Source organism: Pongo abelii, chromosome 12 (assembly GCF_028885655.2).
Source record: "Pongo abelii isolate AG06213 chromosome 12, NHGRI_mPonAbe1-v2.0_pri, whole genome shotgun sequence".
Lineage (NCBI taxonomy): Eukaryota > Metazoa > Chordata > Mammalia > Primates > Hominidae > Pongo > Pongo abelii.
In genome coordinates, this window is record NC_071997.2 from 66,764,352 (window position 1) to 66,784,326 (window position 19,975).

The 19,975-nt window shown below is 41.8% G+C and overlaps 1 long non-coding RNA gene across 1 annotated transcript in view; it reads right to left on the minus strand.

Moving 5' to 3' along the window:
* Positions 1–18,443, minus strand: part of LOC129057683 (uncharacterized) — a 38,719-nt gene extending 20,276 nt beyond the window's left edge. Inside the window, exon 1 of the long non-coding RNA XR_008522394.2 lies at positions 18,333–18,443. This is a non-coding gene — a long non-coding RNA (uncharacterized LOC129057683). The remainder of the gene's footprint in view (positions 1–18,332) is intronic.
* Between the last annotated feature and the right edge of the window lie 1,532 nt (positions 18,444–19,975).

Here is a 19,975-nt window from a genome sequence, read left to right on the forward strand (position 1 = left end):
CTCTTCCTGCAAAAGCAAGCCCTTCTCCCCTCACTCAGCCAAGCCAAATACACACAGAACCAATTCAGTTTCCAGAAGTTAAAGATCAGCTCCAAGCCGAGACTTGTTCTAAAATAATGGAAGGGGGAAGGGAGGGTAGAGAGGAGATGTGGGAACAGAGAGAAAAATTAAGGCTATTGGCTTTCTGTCATTTGGCAGTGAACCTGCCAAAACAAAGTTTGCAGTTTTTAGAGGCTTTAGAGTAGGATGGGAGGTGGGGGGTCAGAGGGAATCCTTATCCATTCTGATTTTAAGAATAACTCTTCATCCTGTTCACTCACGGTATACACTGGGGGGGATGTTTTTTGTTTTGTTTTGTTTTGTTTTAAAGCAAGAAACCCATAAACGCCATCTCTTTCCAAATTGCCCCCAGTCTCCTTAGAGATGGGACTCTTTTCAAGAGGAGCACCTCCCCGACAGCTGTGGATTAACAACAATAACAACTCGCACTTGTGAGGAGCTTTTAACTTTTCAAAGTCCTCCTCCATCCATCATCCCGCTTTATCCCCCTGACAGCCTGGTGATGCAGGTGGGGCAGGGATTCCAGGGCCAGCCTTCAGTGTAAGCAGAGCAGATTATGTACCCAGCAGACCCGGGGGCCCAGGAAGGGACCGACTGCCTCAGAGAACCTCTCCCAACAAACTGCACCTGAAAATCCCCTTAACAAAAAACTACCCTTCCACTTCACAAGACAGATGAGGCTCAAGAAACAAATACCCTCTGGAAAGAGAACCCCATCAACCAGTGTGTAATGTGGGGCAAAGCAGGCAGGAAGGCTTTTCAGAGGGCAGTGTTTAGTAGGGAAGGGAAATGGTCCACCCCTAGGGAAGACACGGGGAATGGAGGAAACCTGGCTTGGCTCGCAGAGTTGCCTGAGGTCACCCCCAGGAATTGCTAATCCTATTTTAAAGGTAGGAAGACACAAAGAGGTCAAGTCACCCCCGTGTTTACTCATTCCTTGATTCAAACACTTTTTTAGTAGCTGCTATTGTGCCAGCCTAGCCCTGGTGTATAAGATGAAGACATAGAGCCTGCCTGCGAGAAGCCTGCAATGGAGTGCAAGAGGCAATGTGAGCGGCAGGATGGCATCAGATCCTCCTCTCCCCTCCACCCTCCTCATCCCCTTTCCTCTCCCCTCACTTTGGGCAACAGACCATTGCCTTCTAAGCAGGCCTAGATAGTCCAGGATGAAAAATGTAATTGATTTCAGAATGTGTATTGTAGACACATAGCAGAGACTTTTTTGAGAGATAAATTTTGGAATTCTAAAATTTCAGTTTTTACATCAAAAGGCAACTTCTGGAAGCCTCAGCATAGTGTCATAATTGGTAGAGCAGGGAAAAATTTTCAGCAGTGATGGTTTCCCTTACCATAGGAGGGGACCCACCCCATCAGCTTTTTTTTTTTTTTTTTTTTTTTTTTTTGAGACAGAATTTCGCTCTTGTTGCCCAGGCTGGAGTGTGCAGTGGCACCGTCTCTGCTCACCACAACCTCTGTCTCTCGGGCTTAAGTGATTCTCCTGCCTCAGCCTCCTGAGTAGCTGGGATTACAGGAACGCACCACCACACCCGGCTAATTTTGTATTTTGAGTAGAGACGGAGTTTCTCCATGTTGGTCAGGCTGGTCTCAAACTCCCGACCTCAGGTGATGCGCCCACCTCAGCCTCCCAAAAGTGCTGGGATCACAGGCATTAGCCACCATGCCTGGCCCCACCTCACCAGCTCTTATCCCACCAGCTGTGAACCTTGGTGAGTCCTTAGTGATCTGATCACATGAGGACACTGAGCCCTGGGGGTGTAGGAGGATTGAAGCCCTGATGCAATGCATATCATTTTAGTCACTTATCACTCAGTCACAGTTCTGGTGGTTTAGCTATTTCTCTCCTCAAATGCATGGAAAACTGTGATTTTGTTCTCTACAAATGACACTTTCTATTTTTGTGTTTGTTTTTCAAAATACCTTGGCATAACTCATACAATGAGATTAGAATTTGTTGGTGAACTATTTTTCATCTCAGTAACCTATTTTTTTAATTGTGGTAAAAATAAAACCACATAACATAAAGTGTACCATCTTAACCATTTTTCAGTGTACAGTTCAGTAGTACTAAATATATTCACATTGCTGTGAGATACATCTCCAGAACTTTTTCATCTTGCAGAACTGAAACTCTATAACTATAAATAACTCTCTTTTGCCCCTTCCCCCAGCTCTTGGCAACCACCCTTCTACTTCCTATTATCTACGATTTGACTAATTTAGATATCTCATGTGAGTAGAATCATACAATGTTTTTCCTTTTGTGTCTGGCTTGTTTCACAGAGCATAATGTCTTCAAGGTTCATCCACGCTGCACCAAATGTCAGAATTCCTCTCCCTTTTAAGGCTGAATAATATTCCATTGTATGTAAATGCCACATTTTGTTTATCCATTCATCCACTGATGAATATGTAGGTTGCTTCTACCTCTTGGTTCTTGCAAATAACACTGCTGTGAACACGAGTGTGCAAATACCTTTTCAAGACCCTGCTTTTAATTCTTTTGGATATAGGCCCAGAAGTGAGATTCTGGATCATAAGGTAGTCCTAGTTTCAATTTTTTTGAGGAACCATGATACTGTTTCCCATAGCAGTGGCACCATTCTACATCCTCCAACAATTCCCAGGTTCCAACTTCTCCACATCCCTTTCAACACTTACTGTTTTTGTTGTTGTTTATAGTAGCCACTGTAATGGTTGGGTAATGCCTCAGTTGTGGTCTTGATTTGCATTTCTCTGATAGTTAGTGATGTTGAGCATCTTTTCATATGCTTTTTGGCCATTTGGAACTCAACAACCATTTTTAAAAGTGTTGATTTTTGAAGCTCTGAAATTTAGTTTTCCTGTTTTGGGGCAGGCCCCAACTGCCACTTTTCACACAGGAGGTCCCAGTGAAAAAGAGGCAGTTTCTGTTTTTGACTTTAACATATGACTAAAGCAAGGTTTCTCAGCCTCATCACAATTGACTGCCCTGTGCATTGTAGGGTGTTTAGCAGCATCCCTGGCCTCTAGATGCCAGTAGCATTCCGGCTCCCCTGGTGACAGCCAAAAATATCTCCAGACATTACCAAATGTCTCCTGGGGAACAAAACCACCCCTGGTTTAGAGCCACTGGATTAGAGTTTTCAAACTAGCATGTTTGAGTTGGCCAACATGACAATTTTAAATTTTTGAGTCAACATTAAAAATTTTGTAGATATCACCTAAAAATTCAGATTTCCAGCTTCTCTTGAGGAAGCAGAGGATGCAGGCTATCTTGGGCCTGCATTGACCCATGGCAATATTTGGCTGGGCTGAGTATCTACTGCCCCACCCAAGTTTGAGTTGGTTCCCTCAATTTAGTCCATAAAATAAAACCAATGTGAATGCCAGATACATCTGCCTCTAGTTTATCCAGTGAAATAATTCTGATTTGTCTGAGTTTTCCTACTAGTATGCATGATAATGTAAAATCCCAGACCACTGGACCAAAACCACCAGAATTGTTTGATAGTCCCAAGTTTACTCTCTGTCTTTGTCTCTCTCACACACACACACACACACACACACACACACACAGAGACAGCAAGGTTCATAGAACACTGGACTAGAAGCTGGGAGAGCAAGGTTCTAATCCTGAGTCTGTGTCCTTGATTAATTCAATTTAACAAGTATTCATTGAATACCTACTACATGAAAGATTTCAAGTTGAGGTCCAGAACTCATTTGGACCCTGGCTTCCTTAACTAATGCTCTTATTGACTAGGTGAGCTCCAAGAGCTGATTGAGCTCTAACCACCTACAATCCATACATGAACATAATACAGTAAAACCCTGCTGCTCTGGAAAAATTAAGGCTGGGAATAGAGAAAGAGAGAGTTTGGACTAGTGGCCAGAAGAGACTATAAAATCCTTTTAAATAAATGCAGTTATACATTTTTCACACTCATGTAGTTATGCACACTGGGCTGTGACAGACACGGTTGGCATGACATACATGGGGGTATATGACCCTGATCCCCCAGCAGGGCAGGACCTTCCGCCCAGCTATAGGGAATGTAGCCTTCCAAATCTGCCTCAGCTGCAGAGAGCTGCCTCTCCCAGCAGCCCACATCTGATGAGTCATCTCCTAGGTATAAAGTCCTGGTCATTTCGACCCAATGCAGGATACAAGCAGGCAATACTTGCCCCAGAACCCTGCAAAGCCAAGAAATGGCCCAGACTTTTTCAGGCCTACCTTGCAGTTCAACTCCTTCCGCTACCCAACCCCGCTTCCTCTCCCTTCCCTTCAAAGGAATTGAACCCTAATAACATTTGGCACCCCAAACTTGGCATCAGCATCTGCCTGTGGAGTGCACACACTTCAGCAGTTGGCTATTATTGGATAGGCATGCATGTATGTACATGTGTGTGAGATTTTGGTCAGGGATCCACCTCTTGCCCACCTGACCCAGGAGCTGATTCATCTATAGCTCTAAGTAGTCAGTGTGAGCCCATTCACCTCCCTACTGACTGATTTAGGAAGCAATTGTGATCTAGTGCTGGCCAATGAGATGTGACAGGTCAGTGAAGGGGTTTCTGAGAAATCTTTCCATAATAATAAAAAGCAACATATAGGGAGAATTTTCTTCTGCTGGACAAGGTCATACCTGTTTTGATGTCAGAAATCTGGCTGCTATCTTGGCACAAGGAGAAAGCACCAAGCTCATTGAGAAGGGCAAAATGGAAAGAATGGGAGACACTTGTGTATCTTGGGATGTTGATTTTGGAACCAACCTGCAACTTACCCTATGCAAGATGACAAATTATCCAGAATGGCCTAAACCATTCTGACCTGTGCTTTCTATAACTTGCATTCAAAAGGCATCCTACCCAATGTACAGGCAAATCAAGCACAGCTTAGTAGAGATTCTTGTGGAGTCTTTTTTAATGACTACATTAAAAATCATAAATACCATGCCAATCTTTTGTATGTGAGGTAACTAAAAGTTTGTCATCACTGAGCAATTTATGCCTTTGAAATCCCATTTTGCTTGTAGTATGTTAGAAGAATTTGCCAAGGAGAAACAAATCTTATCCCAATTCTCACTAATTGTTGATTGTCAAAGTATTTCAAGTCCAAGGTAGCAGCTCATAGTTAAGGTTTCCTCCTGCAATCCACTCAATACGGCTGACCCAGCCTGCATGTACAAGTTATGCCCTGCACGTCTGGTTGAACCTTGTGGTAGCATCGAACTCTTCCAGACTTCCAGGGCACCATTTCTAGGTATAAACCCAGAACTCGTTGAATGATTTCCTAACAGCTACATTTCCAAAGGAAAACACAACAAAATGTGTTCATGACAGCCACTAAACTTCTTGTGGGCTAATAGAAAGCAAAATTCTAAATGGAAAGAAATGCAAATTTCGGCACACAGAGCACGTGTGCAGGTCAGAGGGGCAATTCACTTGTGATCTGGCTGAGCCAGCAGGGCTCCACTCCCCAGCTGGACCTAGGCAATCTGTCTTCTGTCTCCATCAGCTTGTGGCTTCCAGAACTTGGGCTCAGAGACGGTTCCCTATGCCAATTCCCCTTGGCAGGAAAGACACCTTCTGGCAACACTGTTGCTATTCCCAGTCCTTCACCCCTGCCAACCTCCTCATGTTTTATCTATTTTTATTTGAATTGGTGATCAAGGGATTAACCCAGATTATACAAATTCCATCTTCCAAAAGCCATTATGGTACAGTTACAATTGTGATATTTCACTCTCCAAATGAATCGAATTGGATTTTAATGACAGTAGACTCCATTAAGCAACACCTGATTGGGTTATTTCCTGGAAATTTCATCTTCATTGTTTTCTCCATCCCTGCTACCACAAAAAAACACATAGCAGGAGAGCTATCAGGGGCTGCCGCCAAGCTACATTGGATCATCCTTGAAATCATGGTCATGTTTCCTTCTAACAAGTCGAATGTCTCAGTTTTACTCATTCATTCCATAGGACACCCTCAACCCAGTGTCAATTTCTACCAAAAAAAGCAGAGGTAAGGTAAATTGTTTTTTGTAGGGGACTTGGTAGTTGTAGGGGACTATAATTCCTCACAAGAAACTCTCATATGGGGTATATAATTTGTATGTAAATTTTTTTTTCTTTTGAGACGGAGTTTCACTCTTGTTTTCCAGGCTGGAGTGCAATGGCGCAATCTCGGCTCACCGCAACCTCCGCCTCCCGGGTTCAAGCGATTCTCCTGCCTCAGCCTCCTGAGTAGCTGGAATTACAGGAATGTGCCACCATGCCCGGCTAATTTTGTATTTTTAGTAGAGACAGGGTTTCTCCATATTGGTCAGGCTGGTCTCGAACTCCCGACCTCAGGTGATCCGCACGCCTAAGCCTCCCAAAGTGCTGGGATTACAGGCATGAGCCACTGCGCCCAGCCATTTGTATGTAATTTTCTATATTTATTGAAATGCATTTTAAGTAATATGAAAGCATTTTTCTCCTTACAATGGAAAATCCAACTTGATTTTACATTTATTTATATAACCTGACTTAATTCTATGTAAGTCAAGTGAAAAAGGAAAAACTGCTCTGTGGAATCAACCTGAAGATGTCTAATTTTTCCTCTGATACCACCAGACTTAAAGCAGTTCACGATCCTCTCTACAAAGAAGTATATTTAGGACTTACCAGAGTGCAATAATACAAGTCTCTGAGGGCAAGGTCATGTTTGTCTTGCCCTCACTGTATTTCTAGGGCTGCGCAATGCCTGACATGCAATCGGTGATCAATACATCCTTGCTGAAAGAATGAATAGATGAAGGCCTGGGAATAACTGAGACATGTCCACGCTATGGAAAAACTACCCTAATGGTGTCTCCAACCAGTCTGCTTTCTATTTCACCTTCATAAACAGTGCCTATCATCAGAAGAGGAGAAAATGGTAAAAACCATCCTGCATAGATGATTTTATGTGCCTAAGATTATCAGAATAGGAGAGGTGAGAAAAGCATTTTTAAAGATAGCAACTTTGTCTTTCACCCCTCTTTCAAATCTAAATACTCTGATTTTGTTTCTTCTCCAAATAAAATCTTCATAAAATGAAATTCAACAAATTACCACTTTTGATTATCCAGAACTTTTTATTCTTTCCTAAGAATTAGTCAAACCACAAGTGAACCAGGAGATAGCAAAGATTTATATGACCCCTATCACCCACCAAAAGCAACATTTGGGCTTCATTCCTGGGTAGCAGATTTGAACTAATCTAATGCCAATTTGTGCTTATAAGGAAAAGAATTTACTGAATATCTATAGTGTGTAATATCCTTCAAGTGATATAGAAGGCAAGAAACACAGGATAAAGACTTAGACTATTCAAGGAGCTTACAATTTAGCTGGGGAGCTAAGACACATGGAAATAACCATAAAACACCACAGTGAATGATTCAACAAGGCAAAGCATAAACACAGACAAGTTAATGGGCAGAAAATAAGTGTTACACTTTAGAAGATTGCATAACAAATCTTCCTCTTACTAAAGAGAGCAAACCAAAATGCAAAATATTTTAAGGAGAATTCTAAATAATAAATCACATATTTTAATGGGCAGTTACAAAATTATGTTATTTATCAAAAATGCTATATTAAGAATATTGGCCATAAAATGATAGATTCCCAAATTTACAGGAAAGGAATTGTTGACCCCATGCTATTAGGTATTTAAGAAGGTAATGTGCTTTTTTATATCAAGTAGCTCTTCATGGATTACTTCTATAACTTAAATAATTTTTTTAATATTTAGGGACAAAGCCTAATTTAGTTTTCTGATCTCCTCCTGAAGCCTATTTGGTATCCTTTCTCAACAGTCTTCATGTTAATAGGGCATATTAAACTGAATTTGGACAAATATTAAGAATGGAATATTTGAATAATAACCTTCTTATGCTTTGATAAGTGCCCATTCACGTACCGTAAGGCAAAGCACAATGAGTTGGAAAATAAATGAATTCTGACATATCAAAAGCATTTTCTTTCCTCTGATATTTTATCTGTTTGTGGATTTTGAAATACTGTAGAATATTATCATGAATTCCAAGTATAATTATGTGTTTCTAGAAAAGAGACATCATTATTTGATAGTATAAATGGCTTTGGTATGTCATCCGATGTCATTTCCCCCACTCTGTTCTCGTAAGTCATCCTAATTGAACACTTGGAGGAAACTCAGGCCCTGTCCACATAGGCAAAATCAGAAATGGCATTAAAGCTATGATAGAACATCCTACTAAAGAATTACTTCTACATGATAATTAAATCAAAAACCAGACTTAAAGGTGGGGGACAAGCACTAATCTCATACTCTTTTCTCATAAAGAAAATGACATCACCCCAAAACACAAGGGGTTTGTCTTTCATAAGATGCAGAACAAAAGAAGGATCATGCTCACATCCTAATCTTCTTGATTTCATTCCAAATGGAAAATAGAGGCAGGAAACTCTGAGTATGACATCATATCAGGATAATACCAATTCACTCCTTCAACTAGAAGATTAATACACTCGCACTGGGCAAAATATGGCATATATCAATATCCCTAGGCACTGATTTTTGTTTAAACAACTATTCTACTTGGTTACTTACTAAATAGAGTTTGTAGAATTTTCTACATCTATTCACATCCATGCTGGCCTCCATGGCAGTGGGGAGCATACAAACGGCTAGAAAACAGGTGCTTCAGAAAGTTGTCATTTGCCTAGGCCTGTGACCAGCGAGCTAAAGGCTCAGGAATAATAAAAAGGGAAATTCTTCCATACCTGCTTCCTCCTTCCTGAACAGAAATGCCTCCTTCCTTAGGGAGAGTACCCAATGGCAGAGCTACCAGTAAAGGCCAAAGAGGGAGTTGAAATATTTCCTCTCTGAGTTTGTGACGGTGCCACACTTAGTTCTCTGTCCCAATTCATGAGGACTCCTGGACTGAAAGAGACTGCTAATGGAGATCCAGTTGCTTATGGATTCAAACAGTCATTCCACAGTAGAATATACTCAGAGTACCTCCATCCACCTGGATTCTAAAGCATTCACATCCTTTTTGCAATTAAAACTCCACACTCTCTGGAAAGATTAGGATCCACACACAAAGAGAGGTAGGCAAAGCAGACCAAAAAGGTATTCTACAAGCAATGACAGTGCCAAAATAAGAGATAAAACTCTATGTGACGCATTCCACAAAACTAGATATCAGAAGGTCATACTCGGGCCACTCCTGCATACCCACCCACCTCAAGAACTAGAAGGGTTTCAGAAAAGATCTCTAGTACCCTCTGAGTCCCTTTAGACCTAGATGATTTGGGAGTTTACTGTTAAGAGACCTAGACATTGAGATCAAGGCACTGCATGCACGGGTGCACGTGCATATATACGCATTTATAGTAGCTGCCTTAGACAGACCAACAGGAAAAGAATCTGAGGACCTATGCACAGCTTTGAGTCACAGAGTCTGTGGCAGAAACACAGCAGAGAATTTTGTGTAGCACAAAATTTACTGCCCAGGCCCAAGAGGAGTCAAACAAAGAGCTTTCTCAAAAAGGGAAGCTATGAAGAGAGGAGAAGAGGGGACGACACTGGAAGAGCCCAACCGTCTAAGGTAAATTAAAATAGCCATAACTTTAAAGGAGGAGCCCCTTTCTACTTGGATTAAAGAGAAGAAAGCAGAGGGAACGGATCATTAGACCAAAGAAGCATGGTGACGTCTAGTGCCAGCCAAGATGGAGTAAACTGCATCATAGCCTATCCTTCCCACTAATTACAATTCAAAATTCTCATGGAGCACAAAAAGCAACTACCCGAGGACTCTGAAAGGTAAACAACGGCAGACAGCTCAGAGAGGAAAATCAAAACTTGTAGAGTTTTTGGTACAACAATGAGTTTCCTTCTTTATCTTCCTGCATTAACCCAAAGGGGACCAAATTATGGAACTGTGAAGCAGGCATAAACAGCAAAACTCCAAGAGAAATCCCCATTTTCTGACCAGATGACTGGGACACTCTCTGGGCCTGAGAGTATGGGGGAAATAACCATTTATTTATTTGTTTGTTTATTTATTTATTTATTTTTCTGTCCAGCCCTGACCTAAGGCCAGTCCCAGTTTTTGAGCTGCACTGCCACCACTACACAGACATCTAAAACCCCAAGAGAAAAGCCTGTCTTTCTGGCCACAGGAAAAGGGGGTCCCTGTGCTCCAACAAGTGTGGAGGGAATCCCTGTTATTTGTTCTCTCTTTTCTCTCACTACTTTGAACTTGAGGGCAGCCCCAGTTGTGCAGAATTATGTGAGAGAATGGGGGAAATGGGTTAACACTGAGAGAAATCCATCTTTCTGGCCAGAAAAATAGGAAGAGAAGGCTCTAGAAAGTTGAAGAGTCTGGGGACAATCATAGAGAACAGAGAGTTGGAGGAAGGGATCCCCTAATTCTATGTCTGCACCAATACAAGTCTGAGGTGCACATATGTGAAACAGACCCAAAGAAGTATGTCAAAGACTTTGAGAGCCAGCCAAGCCCCAGACTAATCCCTAAGTGGCACATGTTCACAGAAGACCCAACAGCATAACAAATCTGTGGAAAACTGAACTGATATTGGATTCACTGCCCACAGAATGTGGGCCAGAACTCCCAGTCTGAACCTAATGGGGTTGGTTATCTGCCCAAAAGCAAAGAAAAGTAATCAACATTCTCCAGAGGATTTCAACAGGACTCAGAGTCATGAAACATAATACTCAAAATATCCAGGATACAATCCAAAATTGCTCGACATGATAAAAACAGGAAAATCTGATCAAATCTCAAGGAAAAAGACAGTCAACAGATGCCATTCCCAAGATGACTCAGGTGTTGGAACTACAACATAATGACTTTAAAACAGCTACTATAACCATGCTACATAATCATACTGTAAAAGTAAATACTATTGGAATGAATAAAAAGATATTCTTAGCAGAGAAATATAAACTTTTCTAAAAAGAACCAAGTGGAAATTTTTGATCTGAAAAATACAATACAGAAAGTTTAAAAATTCACTGAACTTTCCCCTTCAAAAAACAAAAATAAAAAATAAATTCAATAAATAAATAAATAATTCACTGAATGAGCTCAATAGAGAATGGAAATGACATAGAAAAGAGTCAGTTGGCCAGGTCAGTTGGCCTGTAATCCCAACACTTTGGGAAGCTGAAGCAGGAGGATCTCTTGAGGACAGGAGTTCAAGACCAGCCTGGCCAACATGGCAAAAGCCCGTCTCTACTAAAATTAGAAAAATTAGCTGGACGTGGTGGTGCACCCCTGTAGTCCCAGCTACTGGGCTGGCTGGGGCATGAGAATTGCTTGAACCTGGAAGGCAGAGGTTGCAGTGAGCCAAGATGGTGCCGCTGCACTCCAGCCTGGGCAAGAGAGCATGACTGTCTCAAAAAACAAAACAAAACAAAAAAAAAACAGAAAAGAGTCAGTAAACTTTTAGATAAATCAATGAAAATTATCTAGTCTAAAGAATAGAGAGGGCCGGGCACGGTAGCTCATGCCTGTAATCCCAAAATTTTGGGAGGGCTGAGGCAGGCGGAGCACCTGAGGTCAGGAGTTTGAGACCAGCCTGACCAACATGGAGAAACCCCGTCTCTACTAAAAATACAAAATTAGCTGGGCGTGGTGGTGCATGCCTGTGATCCCAGCTACTCGGGAGGCTGAGGCAATAGAATTGCTTGAACCCGGGAGGCGGAGGTTGCAGTGAGCCAAGATCACGCCATTGTACTCCAGCCTGGGCAACAAGAGCGAAACTCCATCTCAAAAAAAAAAAGAATAGAAAACAAGATTGAAAAAAGAACAAAGTCTCAGGAACCTACAAGATAATGTAAAGAAGCTTAGTATTCTCTACATATGAGTCCCAGAAGAGGAGAAAAAGATTAATACAGAAAAAAACTGAATAAATAATGGCTGAAATTTTTCCAAATTTGGTGAAAGACATAAATTACAAATTTATGCTCGGATGAATCCCAAACAGGATTAACTCAAATAAAAACACCCAACACATCCTGATAAAAGTGCTGGAAAAAATAAAAATAAAGAAAACGTCTTGAAAGCAGCCAGAGAAAAATAACAGATTATATCTAGGGAACAAACATCTGCAGATTTCTCCCCAAAAGCAGTGGAACATCTTTAAAGTACTGAAAGAAAAGAACTGTCAACAGATAATTCTATAGTCAGCAATAATATCCTTCAAGAATGGAAGAAAATAAAGACATTTTTGGATTAAGGAAAACTAATATAATTCATTGCCAGCAGACTTGCTCTGAAAGAAATGCTAGAGAAACAGAGAAAGCTGAAGAAAAGTGATACCAGAAGATATTGCTTTGCAAGTATCTGAGACTTTGTTCTTTTTTGTCAGTCTTGTTTTCTCTCCATTCTTCAGACTGGTTCATTTCCACGGATTTATCTAAAAGTATACTGACTCCTTTCTATGACATCTCCATTCTCTATTGAGTTCATGAAGTGAATTTTTTAACTCCATATATTGTATCTTTCAGATCAAAAATTTCCACTTGGTTCTTTTTAATAAAAATTTATATTATTATTGACTACACAAATAAAAGCAATAAAATAATAAATGTCTGGGTAAACATAATGGACTACTTTTTCCTCTTAAATTCATTGAAATATTTATGACTATTTACAAAAATTAGAACAGTGTTTAGTAGGGTATTCAATATGCATAGATACAATACCTATGGCAACTGTGATGTTAAGGTGGTGAGGGTAAAAGGAACAAATAGCTAAGAAGATAAACAGAAAAAGAAAAGGCTAAACACTAAGTCAATCACATAAAATATAAATGGTTTAAATACGCCAATTCAGAGATAAAGATTTTCAGATTAGATTTTTTAAAAAAACAGCATATGCTATCTATGAAAAAAAATTTAAATATAACTATATAGATGGGTTAAGGATAAAATTATGAAAAATACATGCCATGCAATGCAACTATTAATTTTAAAAGCTAAGGCCGGATGTAGTGCCTCTTTCCTACAATTCCAGCACTTTGGGAGGCCAAAACATGGTGATTGCTTGAGGCCAAGAGTTTGGGACCAGGCTGGGAAACACAGTGAGACCCTATCTTTACATAAAAAAAAAAAATAAAAAAAATAAAAAAAATTAGCCAGGCATAGTGGCATATGCCAGTAGTTCCAGATACTCAGGAGGCTACTGAGGTGGAAGGATTGCTTGAGCTCAGGAGTTCAAGGTTACAGTGAGCTATGATTATGATACTGCACTCCAGCCTGAGTGACAGAGTAAGACCCTGTATCAACAAACAAACAAATATATAAATAAATAAATAGCTGGAGTGGCTACCCTAGTATCAGAAAAACTCAACTTCAAAACAGGAAATTCACAGAGATAAAGAGACATGACATAATGATAAGAGGGCCAATTCACTGAGAAGACATAACAATTCTAAATGTGTATATACCTAACAACAGTCTCAAAATACATGAAACAAAACCTGACAGAAAAGCAAATATATACCAAAGAAGATAACTGGATACCAAATAAGCACATGAAAACGTGCTCAACATCAGTCAATAGGAAAATGCAAATATTAAAACCACAGTGAGGAATTACACACCTATTAGAATGCTCCTCCCACCAAAATATGAGAGTGCCAAGTACTGGGAAGGATATGGAGCAACTAGAACTTTCATACATTGCTGGCAGGAATGCAAAATGGCACAGCCATTTTGGAAGAGAGTTTGGCATTTCCTTATAAAATCAAATATATACTTACTATATGACTCAACAGTCCCATTCATAGGTGTTTATCCTAGAAAAATGAAGGCTTGTGGTGACACAAAAATCTTTACATGAATGTTCACAGAAGCTTATAATAACTGAAACTATAAACAACCCAAATATCCTTTAGCTGGTATATTCAACAAATTATGATATATGCACATGATGGACTACTACTCAACAATAAAAAAGAACAGACTACTGATAATCTAAAATCCATTAACCTAAGCTAAAGAAGCCAGACTCAGCTAGGCGCAGTGGCTCATGCCTATAATCCCAGCACTTTGGGAGGCTGAGGCGGGTGGATCACCTGAGGTCAGGAGTTCGAGACCAGCCTGACCAACAAGGTGAAACCCCATCTCTGCTAAAAATATAAAAATTAGCCAGGCGTGGTGGCAGGCGCCTGTAGTCCCAGCTACCTGGGAGGCTGAGACAGGAGAATAGCTTGTATCTGGGAGGCGGAGGTTGCAGGGAGCTGAGATGGCACCACTGCACTCCAGCCTAGGTGACGGAGCAAGACTCCTTCTCAAAAGAAAAAAAAAAAAAAAAAAGCCAGACCCAAAAGGCAATATACTGTATGATGCCATTTAGATTTCAACATCCTGGAAAAGGCAAAAATCATAGTGTCAAAGAACAGATCAGAGGTTGCCTTGGGTAAAGAATGGGAGAGGAATTGACTTCAAAGGGACAGCATGAGGTTTCGGGGGTGACAGAACCATCACCAGCATTCCCATTGTTAGCTATGACCCTGAACCTCAGCTCCTGGCCCATGTCGTGATTATGATCAGGGTTATATGACTCTATGCATTTGTCAAGAACTCATTGAATTGAATACCAAAGGAATTAACTCTTACTATATGTAAATTTTAGAATAAATTTTGTTGTTTTTTTTTTAAAAAAAGCAGTGTGGTCAGAGTCTATCAGGATCTAACGCAGTGGTTTTAAAGTCTGAAATCACCTGGGAACCTCAGACCAACTAAATAAGAATCTCTGAGGGGGCCAGGCGCAGTGGCTCACACCTGTAATCCCAGCACTTTGGGAGGCCGAATTGGGTGGAGCCCAGGAGTTTGAGACCAGCCTGGGCAACATGGCAAAACCCCATCTCTACCAAAACTACAAAAATTAGCCAGTCTCATAACCCAGTCTCTAATAAATAAATGGAAATTTTAAAAAAGAATCTCTGAGGGTAGGACGCAGGCATCAGTAGTTTAAAAAAAACCCCAGGCTATTAAAATATACAATAAATATGGAGAAACGCAGTAGTCAAAGTGTGGGCTTGGCATCATAGCATCGGCATCACATGAAAACATGTTAGAGATGCAGATTCTTAGACCCCAGCCCAGCCCTATTATATCTAAAACTCTGGGGATGGGCCCCTGGGCTCTGTGTTTTAACAAGCTTTCCAGGTGGTTCTGACTCTTACTTAAGTTTGAGATCTACACCTATGTTGCCTTCAATGTTATGAAAATCCATCACCTGGGTGACCCTGGCTCCTGGCCTCTTCCTTCCCACTGGGGCCCTTGGTCTGCCATCTAATAGGCCAGCCCTGCCTCAGTACCCTAGTCTAAGCTTAATCTTGGACACGAGAAACTGAAGAGGCCAACATAGTGGACACTCACCAGCATTCCTCTTATAGCTATGATCTTGAACCTCAGCTCCTGGCCCATGTCTTGTTCGCTCTTTCTGAACCTCTATTGGTAATGTAAATTCTCTCTAGGATTAAGACCTTGCCTTGTTTTTCCAGCCCAAAGACTAGAATTCCATTTCTAAACCCAGCCCAGCAGCTGGAAGTCATGAAGCAGTCGACCTGCCTGGACATCCAGCTGCTCTCTGCTGCGCCCTACTGCGCCATTCTATCCACCCATCAAGACTCCCTTGCCTTCTACTGTATGGCGCCATAAGTTTTCGTGCCTGTTCTGCATGCTCAATTGAACTTCCTTCTATCAGGTCACTCAAGCCATTCTCCTGTTCCCACTCTAACCTGCTTCGGAATCTATGGCTGCCTAATGACACTTACAAACAAGTACATTCAAGGTCAAACATTCTTAGGTCAAATCCGTGGCAAAAGGGATGATCTTTTAAACCTACATTTTTGGGCCAGGTGAGGTGGATCACACCTGTAATCCCAGCACTTTGGGAGACTAAGGGAGCAGATCACCTGAGATCAGGAATTTGAGACCAGCCTGGCCCACACGGCAAAACCCCATCTCTACTAAAAATGTTTAAAAAAAAAAAAAAATAGCTGGGCTTCGTGGCACACACCTGTAGTCCCAACTACTCAAGAGGCTGAGGCAAGAGAATCGCTTGAACCCGAAAGGCAGAGGTTGCAGTGGACCGAGATCGCGCCACTGCACTCCAGCCTGGGTAACAGAGCAAGACTCCATCTCAGTGGGGGAAAAAAAAACTTACATTCCCTCCACCCCTCCCTCTCTTTGTTTTAATGAAGCATCAGTAACTTCAGCTGTTATGATAAATTGAAATGGCTGCAAATCAACAAAACTCATGTTTGATGGGTTATCTTCTATCAAAGAATGAGAGATGCCTTGCCCTGATCATTCCTATTCCTAGCGTAAATTCCATTGAGTTCTTAGGTCTAAGAGGAAAGAAAGTAAAGAGAAGAGGAATGGACTGAGAATGAAGCTATCAGATCGGCCCACGTTGGGATGGGGTCAATAGATGCAAAATGAACACCATTCTTCACAGTAATCATTTAACATCATGGTAAACATCTACTGACCCCTTAGCAATAACAACTGATTTAACACATTCCAATGGTTCTATTTGGCAGAGAGGAATGGGAGACATTTATCTCTTCGGGATGGATAATTGCACATGACTGTTCTTTCCTTTCCATTCTCATTGCCACTAACCTGATCCAGAGCCTTAGCACTACCCACCTAAGGAATGTTGCAGCAGCCCAGGATGAGTGCCGCTGGCTATGTGCTTTCCCATTCTAATGCACCCTACTCTATCCTAGGATAACCCTCCTAAAAGCCAACTGGGATTGAGTTACTCCTCTGCCAAGAACCCTCTGCTGCACCTTATCCAAGGCCCTCCATAAAAAATATGATGCCAGCCCACCTCACCCAAAACCTCTTCCAGAAAGTCCCAGCTCCACCCTGGCTCTCTCCTCCACAGATGTCAGACCTGTATGTGGTCTGATGACTCTCTCAGCCTCCTTCATTCTCTCCCCATTTCCACCACATTTTCCCCAATAAATCTTGTGTGTGTCTAATTCCATTTTGGTGTCTGCATCTCAGATGATCTGAACTAACACAAATGGTGAGTGAAAAACAAAAAAGTCTGGCCACATTTATAAATTCATCCCAGGCTGCAAAGAGTTAGACAGCACTTCCCCAAAGAAAACTATCACGCAAAACATTCAAAGATTCTCAGTTTAGCCATCATCTAGCCAGTTCTTCTCACTGATCACATTTTCCCAATTTATAGATGGGAATACTGAGCCTCAAGAGGTTAAGTAAATAGCCTGAAGATTATACAGCTAGTAAATGATGAAATCAGGGCTCTTGACTCAAAGTCCCAGTGTCATCCAACTACACTTGAGTGGGCTTGAAACGAATCCTAAGACTTTTGTAAATGGTATATCATTATCTAATATAAGGTACTATGAACCACTGCCATCATCATCCTCATTTCTCTCTGAGGATCTTTGCAGTAAAGTGAAGGTAGATCTGTCATACTGAATGTTGAAGTCAGAATAATGGCTTCCCAAAGATGCCCAAACCCTAACCCCCAAACCCTGTGATTATATAACCTTACATAGCAAAATGGACTTTGCAGATGTGATTAAGTTTAGGATTCTGAGATAGAGAGATGACCCTGGATTATTCCAGGGTCCCAGTGTAGTCACAGGTGTCCTTATGAGAGGACAGCAGGAGCACCAGAGTCAAAGGAGATACAAGGCTAGAGGGTGAGAGAGAGCCCTGAAGATGCCACTCTGCTGCTTTGAAGATAGAAGGGGCTACAAGCCAAGGAACACAGGCAGCCTCTAAAAGCTGGAAAAGTTGCCGGGCGCAGTGGCTCACGCCTATAATCCCAGCACTTTGGGAGGCCAAGGCAGGCGGATCACGAGGTCAGGAGATGGAGACCATCCTGGCTAACAAGGTGAAACCCCGTCTCTACTAAAAATACAAAAATTAGCCAGGCATGGTGGCGGGCACCTGTTGTCCCAGCTACTCGGGAGGCTGAGGCAGGAGAATGGCGTAAACCCAGGAGGCGGAGCTTGCAGTGAGACAAGATCACGCCACTACACTCCAGCCTGGGCGACAGAGAGAGACTCCGTCCCTTAAAAAAAAAAAAAAAAAAAAAAAAAAAAAAAAAAAAAGCTGGAAAAGTCTAGGAAGCAGATTCTTCCCTAGAGCCTCTGGAAAAAATACAGCCCCACTGACACCTTAATTTTAGGATTTTTAACCTCCAGAATTGTAAGAGAACAAACCTGTGGCTGGGGCAGTGGCTCATGCCTGAAGTCCCAGGGCTTTAGATGGCCAAGGGAGGAGGATCCCTTGAGGCCAGGAGTTTGACACTAGACTGGGCAACATGGCCAGACTCCATCCTACAAAAAAAAAATTTTTGTAATTAGCTTGACGTAGTTGTTCGCACCTGTAGTCCTGTCTACTCAGGAGGCTGTGGTGGGAGGATCCCTTGAGCCCAGGAGTTTGAGGCTGCAGTGAGCTATGACTGCACCACTGTACTTCAGCCTGGGTGACAGAGCAAGACCTTGTCTCTAAAAAAAAATAAAATAAAACTTTAATAAATTTGTGTTGCTTTAAGCCACTACGTTTATGGTCATTTGTTACAGCAGCAACAGGAACCTAATACACTGAATACTCTAGACACACACCTCTCACTCACCCAAAAGACACTTGCACTCACACGTGCACACACACACACGCAGATCTCTGGAGACTGTACATCTCAGCTCCCCAAACCCTAAGTCTGACTTTAGCCTCTACATGGACATCAAGCCTCATGGTTCTTGCAGGTGTCCACCCCACCCGCTCCTCTCAGAGTTGCCTCAGATCCCCTTAAAGACTCTCTCCCAGTCTTCAGTTTTTGTGGCTTTCATTCACTTACCAGTGGAGCTATTCTTTTTATTAAGCAATTAACAGAAAAAGTCCAGATTTCCCTAAGCCAAGCCTGGGAGTGACTATGCGAGAGAGGGGTCTTTTATGTAAGATGTAAAGTACATTATATCAAGACCTGGAAAAAGCACAACTCCCTTAAAAATAAATATACAAATAAATGGGGACTTCCTCCAAGGAAGCTTGCAGGAAGCTTTATATAAAAGTAGACCACCCACAGTAACTTTCTGAGCCAGTTATTTGGAGAACCCCCAAAAGAAAAAAAAGAGTCCTGCCGGGTGCGGTGGCTCACGCCTGTAATCCCAGCACTTTGGGAGGCCAACGCGGGCAGATCACAAGGTCAGAAGATCGAGATCATCCTGGCTAACACGGTGAAACCCCGTCTCTACTAAAAATACAAAAAATTAGCCAGGCATGGTGGCGGGTGTCTGTAGTCCCAGCTACTTAGCAGGCTGAGGCAGGAGAATGGCGTGAACCCGGGAGGCAGAGCTTGCAGTGAGCTCAGATGGCGCCACTGCACTCCAGCCTGAGCGACAGAGCAAGACTCCATCTCAAAAAAAAAAAAAAAAAAAAGAAAAAAGATAAAAAGGATTCCTGGCCTCTTGGAATCCATCCCCTGCCTTTGGGAAGCTTCAGGGTTCAAGTACACCAGGACTATGTCTGATGGCTTCTCTTGGACTTAATGAGGAGGACAGAGGCACTGATACAGGATATTCTGGATTTAGTAAATATCCCTGAAACCTGTAGACATAACAGAAACTAAAGGACGGCTCACAAAATCCCAAGGACATTTCAAAAGGCCTGGCTTGAAGGCCCCAGTGACAATGCAGTAAACTAATTTGGAGGGTCACTGGAGTTAACAGTGACAGATCTGTGAAACCATCAACCTCAACAAAGTGTCCACTGCCCTCTTTCCACTGCCTGGTGCCAATTAATCTCTGTGTGGTTAGTGCTGATAACTGTTAGGAAAAGGAGAAAATAGGTTGATGATATAGCC